General features: G+C 59.8%; 1 long non-coding RNA gene across 2 annotated transcripts; it reads left to right on the top strand.

Moving 5' to 3' along the window:
- The first annotated feature begins 844 nt into the window (after nt 1-844).
- Nucleotides 845-8,200, top strand: LOC132670781 (uncharacterized). 2 transcript variants are annotated; one of them, XR_014138028.1, is made up of 4 exons: nt 845-1,208; nt 7,011-7,148; nt 7,532-7,752; nt 7,845-8,200. It is a non-coding gene; the product is annotated as an uncharacterized LOC132670781 (long non-coding RNA). The 2 variants fall into 2 exon arrangements; XR_009606907.3 differs by having other exon boundaries at nt 7,528-7,752.
- Nucleotides 8,201-8,879: the final 679 nt, after the last annotated feature.

Below are 8,879 nucleotides of genomic sequence, written 5' to 3'. Positions count from 1 at the left end.
CCTTAGGCATCAGTGAGCTATTCAGAAATAAGTACCTAATTTGAAAGAAGTACCCGGCCTCTATCCTTCTCCCGATCGCTGAGCAGGAGGGGCCTGACCTGGGCCCCAAGGTGAGGGGCCCAGCCCCCCGCCACCCCCGCGCCCGGCAAGTCCCTGGGCCGTCCACCGCCCTACAGCCACCCCCCCCCCCCGCCCCCCACCGCTGTCGCCGCTACTGAGGGACGAACTCGGAGACGCGCAGAGCGGGGCCCAGCCGGCGGGAGAGCGCGGAGAAGGCCCGCGGGAGCTGGCCACGTGGCCAGGGAGAGGCGCTGGGTGGAGGGGTGGGGGGGTGGGGGGGTGGGGGGGTGGGGAATTGGGGGCGGGCAGAGGCGCCGGCGCGCGGGACAGGCGGGCGGGAGGGGGCGGGGGCTCGGGTCTCTGCCGCGCGGGCTTCCCACCTGCCCGGAACGGGGCCCGCCGACCCGCAGGCCCGCGGCGGGGGGCGCCTGGGGGTGGGGGGAAGGGGGCGGCCGCCGTCTCGCGCCCCGCCCGCCCCCGCTTCCGCCCCGCAGGTGTCCTCCTTGGAGGGTCGCCGCGAGCACTTTACGGCCGGGGGGGGGGGGGGGGGGGCCGGGGGGGAGGGCCCAGCCCCTTCCCCGCTGCGAGAAACCGCCCCTGCGCCTCCTAAACGGGGTCGAGCCCGGGGAGGGGCAGCCCCCGTCGCCATGGAGACAGAGGCGGCCCCGGGGACGGCGGCGGGGGACCGGGGCTTCTGGGGGCGCGCGGTGGGCGACCGGCGCTCCCGTGCGCCGTCTTGCCGACAGTTTGCTGGTTCCTCCTCCCCATCACCCCGCCCTTAAAAGTCGCCTCCTCCAGAAAGCCTTCAGCCACTACACCTGACCTGGCGGCCTCATAACAGTAATAATTAATAATAATCACAGTGGGCGTTAGCGAGCTTTATCTCGGCGCCAGGCACCGGGCTACCGCTTCTCATTCCTCATCGTTTGTCCTCACACCGACCCTGGAGGGGAGGCAGACGAGAAAACTGAGGCTGGCAGACGTCTGCCTAAGGTCTCACAACTAGAAAACTCCGTCCTCCTTCTGGTCTCAGTTTCCCCGTCTGTGGAAGGGGAAGGTTGCACCTGGGACTTGCCAACTGACAAGGGCAGGAGGGAGACCACAGACTTGCTTGGGGTTGGGCTGAGCGGAACACCGCGGCTTTGAAGGTCTGTAGACGGACGTGCACAGTTTGTCCCAGCGGATGTCTCGGGCACTTAGGTCCCCGCTGCCAAATTGGCATTTCCCTGGGTGCCAGGGAAAGGGCCTGCGGACCTCGCCTGGGGCTGGGCTGACTTGGGGTCCGCCCTAGAAACGGAATGCTGTTGATGGTGGATAGTGAGAGCTCTCTCTGGGGTCCTGGGAACCCTGCCCTGGCCCCCAAGTTCATATCCGCGTGTACGAGCCGCGGTGTGATCTTCCAGATGGGATGTGTGGGCACACTGCATGAGAGGGCGTGGGGGGTTCTGAGCAGGGCTGCGTGGGCATAGGTAAGTGCCCAGGTGAGTGTGTAGGAATGCGTGTGTGCCCGTGTCTGTCTATCCTGTCCCAGTGCAAGGGCATGGGGTGGGGGAGGGAGGTGCTGGCTTCTGCAGATACTGCATATCCAGGAATGCTGGCTATTAGGATCCCCAGAACAGCCCTGGAAACCAAGGCTTGGGGGGGGGGGGGAGGGGGACTTGCTCCTACAACTAAACTGTGTGTCTGCATGTGTGTGCAGGTGTGTGTGTGTCTGTGCCTGGGCGTATGTGGGGGGCAGGCAGCGTGGGGTGGGGTGGGAGGGCTACCTGCTGTTCCAACCCTGTAATAGAGCCTCCCTGTCTCGCCAGGCCCAGAGGAGCAAGCAGTAATAATTGTTTTGTGTACGGGATTCACCTCATGTCACAGCCTGAAAACGTGCCTTGGGGCCAGTTTGACAGAGACCCCCCCCCCCCCTCCCCAGCCAGGCCCTGACCCTAGGCTGATCCCTGTGGGGGTGAAGGTATGTGTCTCTGGGCCCTGCCTTGCCTTCCTCACCTTCAGATTGGCCTGATGAGGCCCAGCAGGTACAGGAGCTGGACTCTCAACAGTCCTGCAAGTTAGCAGCCCTGCCTGCCTCTGTCCTCAGACTGTGAACCCCCCAGGGGAAAGGGCAGGAACTCCTCCAGCAGACTGGGGGGCTTTTCCAGGTATAGAGTGGATGCCTCTGATCCGAGTAGAGAGAGTCCCAGGACAGAGGCAGAGCCTTCCCCCATCGGCCTGGATGGGGGGTGCTCCTCTCCAAGGAAGTATCACAGACACTGCCCCTTTCAGCCCCAACCCCCCAAAACCATTGTCTTCTGTTCCAGTCGCCTCCCCCCAAGACTGACAGAGGCTCCAGGACAGTGGGACAAAGCTGCCAGGCAGGCTGGGGGTGGGACATTTTTCCCCAGCCCTGTCACCTCCCAGTCCTTCTCTTATCAAAAACCACCAAAACCAGACATTGAAACTCCCAGCTTTCTGACCCCCACACTCCACCCTGCCCCACCCTGTCTCCCCCATCCTGGCACCCAGTGCCCACCACCCACCAGGAAGTCCCAGGGGAGCAGAGGTTAGCATCCGGACCCCTCTGAGTCCTGGGCCCCTCCTGGTGCCAGTCCCTCCACCTGTCCCTTTCTGCACCAGATGACCGAGTGGGGTGGTGCCCAGGGGCACTGCTCATAAAGATAAAGAAATCTGAAGGCAGGCGCCAGATCAAAGTCTGGCCCGGAGGGTGAGACCCGCTAGGGGAAGTGACTTATCCCTAATCTAGGAGGAGGTTGTAGGACCTTCCACTTTCTCTTCCTTCTCAGGGCTCGGAGAGACCCTGGGCTGATGCCAGCAGAGAAGGGAAACTGAGGCCCAGGGGGAAAGCCTAGCCCAGGCTCATACAGCCAGGCCTGGAGGGTCTCTCCCCGCCCCTGGCGTGCTGAGCACAGGTCTGGTTCACAGGCCTGTCGGAGCCCTTTATTCACTAAAGACCTGGCCGCACCTCAGTTTCCCCATCTGAACAGTGGAGGATATCGATAGTGAATCACTTTTATTATACGAGATAAGGACCTGAATGAAGCAGCCGGCCGGCACCGCTGCCTCCCTTCTAGTCTAAAGTCCCTCCCACCCCCACTGGGGCCCCGAGCCCCACTTCCCCAACTTTCTCGAAGGGCGTGTCTTACCTCCCCCAGGCACACCTCAGACCTCCACCCCGACTCCCCCCACTATGTCTAGCCGGTGTCCCCAGATGTGAACCCTAAGGCCGCCCCTCCTCCTCCAAAGGGAAGTAGAACTTCCTCCTCCCCTCCAGCCACCACCGTGCTGGTGATTCGCTGGGAGGGACAGGGCTGCCGGGCCTGCTGACTCAGCGCCTGGAGCTGGGGCTTGCTTAGCAACGGGCACCAGCCCGGGGCAAACAGCGCCCGGGGCGGCCACACCCCCACCACAGGAATGCAGCGGCATTCCCCGGGGGTGCCGTGGCTCCACGCCTGCAGCTGGGGTGGGGAGGCAGGTGGGCACCTTCCCCTGCCACCTTGGCACCAGGAGGGAGGGGACCGCACGCTGGGGGCCCAGCCCACAGCCAGGGCCCGGCATCCTGAGGAGAGAGGGTGGGAGTAAGGTCGCGAGGCTCTGAAATCTTTACAAGCCGGATGACCTTGGACAAGGCCTCTCTGAGCCTCAGTTTCCTCATCTGTCAGGTGGGGGAGACATAGCGGCAGCCTCCTGATGGCATTGCCAGGGGGACTGGTGGAAAGAATGCCGGTCCAGAGCTTAGCACCAGCCAGCCCCACTGCAAAGATTCAGGGAAAAGACCCTCAGTTACCAAGCCTGCGTCCCCATGACAGAACGAGGGAGGTCTTCTGAGTCTGGGGGCCTAGAGAGAGACTGAGGCCCAGAAAGGGATTTGTTCCTCCCTGAGGCCACACAGTAGGGCCACACTCTGGGGACCAACGGCCCAGCGTACTGTTCCCCCTAACCCTCTACTCCCACCCAGAGCCCTCACTAGCGAGACCCCCATTCCCTTCTCTCCTGGGCAAGTCTGAGTCCCCAGACCCCACTGCTCTCACTGGCCCAGGGCCCCCAGTGCCCCCCTCGGGTGGTCAGGGGAAGGGGCTTCCCACAGGACACCCTCTCTCTCCTGTGTCTGCCCCTGCCAGCCAGGGTCTCGTTGTCCTCTCTGTCTGCCGTTGTCCCTTTCTCTGTCTTTGGAAGAGGCCACGGGACAGGGGTGTCTTGGGCACAGAGGAGCCTTGTTTCATGAAGAAAGCCCTGACTGGGAGCCAGGTTACCTGGATTCACACCCTGGTTCTGCCTCGGCCTTGCTGTGTGACCTTGGACCAGTCCCTTCCCTTCTCTAGCCTTCCTTTTCCCGTCGTCACCCACATTGCCTGTGGCCGTGAGGAGTACCCAAGACCAGGAAGTGCCCGACACATAGTAGGGAGCCCCTGGGGCTGCCTCCAGCCCAGCTCCCCCAGCCTCCCACTGCCTCCTGTAATCCCCCTAGATCTGCCGGCCTTTGATACTCCTGTTGGGGCTGAGCCGGGGTTCTGAATAGGAAGCTGAGGGCTCAGGGGCTCTGGGGAAGCGGCAGGCGCAGAGCCTGCCAGGCCGGCCCGCGGGAGGGGGCTGCGGGCCCCTCGGGCCCCTCGCCATTCACCACTAAGCCTGGATCCGGACTCCTTTGTGCCAAGAACAAAACCCAGGGGATCAGCTGTTCTCAGACCTGCCTCTCTCAGCTCCGGAAGGGACAGGAGTCTGGGCCTGAGGGTGTGGACTGTGCCCCCTCTGCGGGCCCTGGGATGCGGGGGGATTGGCCCCACACCCCAGAAGTTCCTCCTACCTCAGGGCATGGGACTGCATAGGTGAGCAAACCTCGGTTCAAATCCCGCGTCTTACTGGTGACGCTTGGGTAAGTGTATTAACTCCCCTGAGCCTGAGTTTCACGATCTGTAAAGAGAGCATTATAATGGCTCCAGGCCTTGTGGGGCCTGAGGATTCACTAAGACGATGCCTTCAGGGCTTGGAAGGGCCCAGGGCCCAGCAGGTGCCCTACAAATACAAGCTGCTATTAAAGTACTTTTATTCTTGCCCAGGTACATGGGGTTTAGGCCAGATCAAGTCTTGGCTCTGAGTGCATAATATACGTGTGTGTGTGTGTGTGTGTGTGTGTGTATGTGAGAGAGAGAGAGAGAGAGAGAGAGAGAGAGAGAGAGAGAGAGAGACAGGGGGCTCTGGGCAAGCCTGGCCAGGTGTACTGGGAGACAAGGCCCTAGACTCACCCACCTGCCTACTCTTCCTTCCAGAAGGCCCTCCAGAATGCCCATGGCACATGGCTCACTCCCAGCCTAGTGCCCTGGGCCTGGGGCCACAGGCACTGAGAGGAGGGGTGGAGGGACCCTGAGCATCTGGGTGGTGCTGGACCCCTGCTGACCGGGCCCCAGGTTAAAATCTGAGCTTGTTCCCTCTCAGGCTTCCCTCTGGCCCTCAGCCCCAGGCCTCCTGGTGGCTGGTTGCTCCCCGCCTGGAATGGCCAAAACTCTCTGGCAGAGGCATCCCCCTCGGTGGTATCTGAGAGAGGCCTTGGGGGCTCTTCCGGCTCTGGGGCCTCTCCTGGGACCCTCAGGCCTGAACCACTGTCTGGGGACAAGGCTCTGTCGGAGGTGGCTGAGATCAGGCCCCAGGCAGTCATTATTTGAGTTCCAGGCAGGGGGCCAGGAGGCCCGTGGTCACACTCTGCCTGGGGCCTGGGCTCCGGCCAACCGTCAGCCGCTGAGATTGTTGGTTCGGTTTTATTTTAAACAAGAACTTTGAGTGGAAACATGTGTCTCTCCTTCTCCCCCTCTCCCTCTCTCCCTCTCCTTCTCCCTCCATTTCATTCTCAAATATTTCTCTTTTTTTGTGTGCCTCCTTTTCTGTTTTTTTTTTTTTTTTTTTTTGTTGGTTTGCCCTGTCTCCCCCTTTGTCTTTCTATCTCTTGACTTCTCTGTCTCTGTCTCTATCTCTCTGTCTTTGTCTTTCTATCTCTTGACGTCTCTATCTCTCTCTATCTCTTTCTCTCCAGGTTTCCGGGAGACTGGACTAGCACCTGACTTCCTCCCTCAGGGTATGACCCAGGCTCCTGGGATCCCACCCCACCCTGCGGATGAAGCTCCCCGTGGGTTCTGTGGTCCCATGCAGGAATTCTGCCCAGGGAGGTCTGAGGGTCCGTTCCAGGGAATCCAAATCCTCGACCCTCCTGTTTTCCTTCCTAAGCGCCAGCTTCTCCCAGACCTGCCCCTTCATGTGTCCATTTTCTGTACCAGGCATTTGAAAATAATTCTGCAGCTGAGTTGTCAACCGGTGATCTGGTCCAAACCTCCCATTTTGCAGCCAGAGAGGCTGGTGCCAGGAGGGACTGTGACTGGCCCAAGGCATCAGGGAGAAAATGGGAGCAGAGTCGGGCAGGCCTAGCTCCCCGCTCGCGGGCAGCATCGCCCCCAAGTCGGGAAGGGGAGCGACCCACCCCGGACTCATAGTCACCGCACTTCTCAGGCCCTAGGAGTTCCAGAAGGGGGGGGGGGTCTGCTTCCTAGGGGGTGACAGATCTCCCCGGAGCGGTCACCAGCACCCCCTGGGAAACGGCAGGCCTTGGCTGGTCGCTCTTTCGCTCCAGGACAGCCTGTGACTGGGTCCCCACCTTCTGGCCCCTCTGCCACTCACCGGGTAGCAAAGAAGAGAGACTGAACATCCAGGGACCGGGCCTGGGCTCCAGCTCAGCCTCTCAGTCCTTGTGTGACTGTGGACATGACCTTTTCCCTCACTGGCCTCAGTTTCCCCGTCTTTGTAGCAGAAGGCTCGTTTTCACTAGGCATCGTCTTGCCCTAATATTTTATTGTGTTCTCATCTCTTTTCACGGAAAGAAAGTTCTGGAACACCTGTTCAGCAATGCAGTCTTCCCTCTCAACGGACCCTTCTCAACATGACCACCTCCCCTTAACTTCCAGGCTCACTAGTCCCTGGCTGCAAATGCCTTCGATGCCACAAGCAAGAGGAGAGATGCGGAGTGGGACCGTCCCCGTGACCTGGCACCCCCTCGTCAAAGTTGTGCCCCTTTGGGTGCCCAGCGTCCTGCCAGAGCTCAGGTAGGAACAGGAGGAGCTGCCTGGGTGGCAGAGGGGAATTTCTCCCCTCTCCATGGTGCCAGGAGGTAAGCCAGGGTACATGAGGGGGATTAGCCAGACAGGGGCGGGTAAGCCTGTCTTTCCAGATTTGAGCAAACTCTGTCATCACCACTGGGCTGCTCTGCCCTCCCTCTGCCCACTTCTGAAAGTGGCCCGCAGGGCCGGGCGGGACAGGGGGGGCTACATGGTCACCTCCACTGGGCCACTCTGGACTCCTTGAGCCTGGGGCCAGGGAGGAAGATCGGGCTGCCCAGGAGCCCCGGGTGGGAAGGGGGTGCGGTGCCAGTCCCCCCAGCTGATGCTCCTTTCTGCCCTCTGGGTCCCCGCCAACATGAGCCAGCCAGAGGCTCAAAGGTGTCCCCTTTGCCTTGCTGATCTCCTCACTTCTGGGCTGGAACATGGAAATGACTCACTTTACAGATGAGGGAACTGAGGCACAGAGTGAGGAAGAGTCTTGCCTGAGTTACACAGACCTAGCTCCTACTGGCTCAGAGAGAGGGGGCTGTTAAAGGCTCATGGATTTTGCAAGCCCGATTTCATTGGCGCTTTGAACTTAGCTGCAAGTGTAAGTATTTACACCACGGCAATTGGCAACTGACGCAAACCAAGATTTTGTGGTTTTTTTGTTTGCTGGTTTGCTTTGTTTCTTCCTTTCAGACAGCCGGTGCTGAAACATTTACCAGCTCACCACTGACTGGAGGCCAGCCACAGCTTTTAGAGACAGTGTCTCTAGAAGGGTCCCTAGCTTAGAAAGTTGCCGAGCTTTGCAAGACCGCACCCTCGTCTCCAGATCTGTCACAGATCTGAGGCTGACGCCAAAGCCAAAGAAATTCCTTCCTTCTCTCGCGATGCCAACAGCTAGCTTCTCTCTCTACTCCACCATAATAACATCCCATCCTGGGCAAGAAGACTGTCCCGGCTGTCCCTTGGGGCAGGGATTAAAGGTACTACAGGGTTCAGAGCGCCTGGCCAGCTCGCCCTAACCTCTGGCACCGTGTGATCAATTCCATAAATATTTACCAAGCTCCTCACTTAACCTCCCTGAGCCTGTCCCTTCAGCTGTAAAAAAAAAAAAAAAAAAAAAAAACAACAACCGAAAAACTCATCAGCCTGTGGGGTGCTTGGTGGCTTAGTCGGTTGAGTGGCCGACTTCTTCTTAGGTCATGATCTTATGGTCCGTGAGTTCGAGCCCCGCAACAGGCTCTGTGCTGACAGCTCAGAGCCTGGCTCCCGCTTCTGATTCTGTGTCTCCTTCTCTCTCTGCCCCTCCCCTGCTCGTGCGCGCGCTCTCCCTCTCTCTCTCAAAAATCAGTAAACATTAACAAAAAAATTTTAAAAAGAAAGGTTCATCAGCCCAACAGCATCCATCCATCCACTCAGCCAATGACTCCCGTGTGCCAGTCAGAGGGTAGTTTGGAAAGATTTCTGCTCGGAATCCTGACTCTGCCACCGACTTCCGGTGTTAACCTTGGGCCTCAGCCTTCCCATCTGCACACTGACATCGTCTATAAGGTTCCCTTCTAACCTCTCCCCACCTCGGGGCTGTTGCAGGATCGCAAGGGAGGCCTTTGGTGAAAGAACTCTGGGAAACGCAAACATGGTCATCAGGGTAACCAGCCTGGCTGGGGACACAAAGGATCAATAGTGGCTCACACCCTGGAGACAAAACACACCCATGTGATTCACACCCAC

The sequence above is a fragment of the Panthera onca genome, chromosome C1, assembly GCF_046562875.1.
Source record: "Panthera onca isolate mPanOnc1 chromosome C1, mPanOnc1 haplotype 2, whole genome shotgun sequence".
NCBI lineage: Eukaryota > Metazoa > Chordata > Mammalia > Carnivora > Felidae > Panthera > Panthera onca.
The sequence above is the reverse complement of the archived record's forward strand: the minus strand, read 5'-3'. Positions and strand labels throughout refer to the sequence as shown.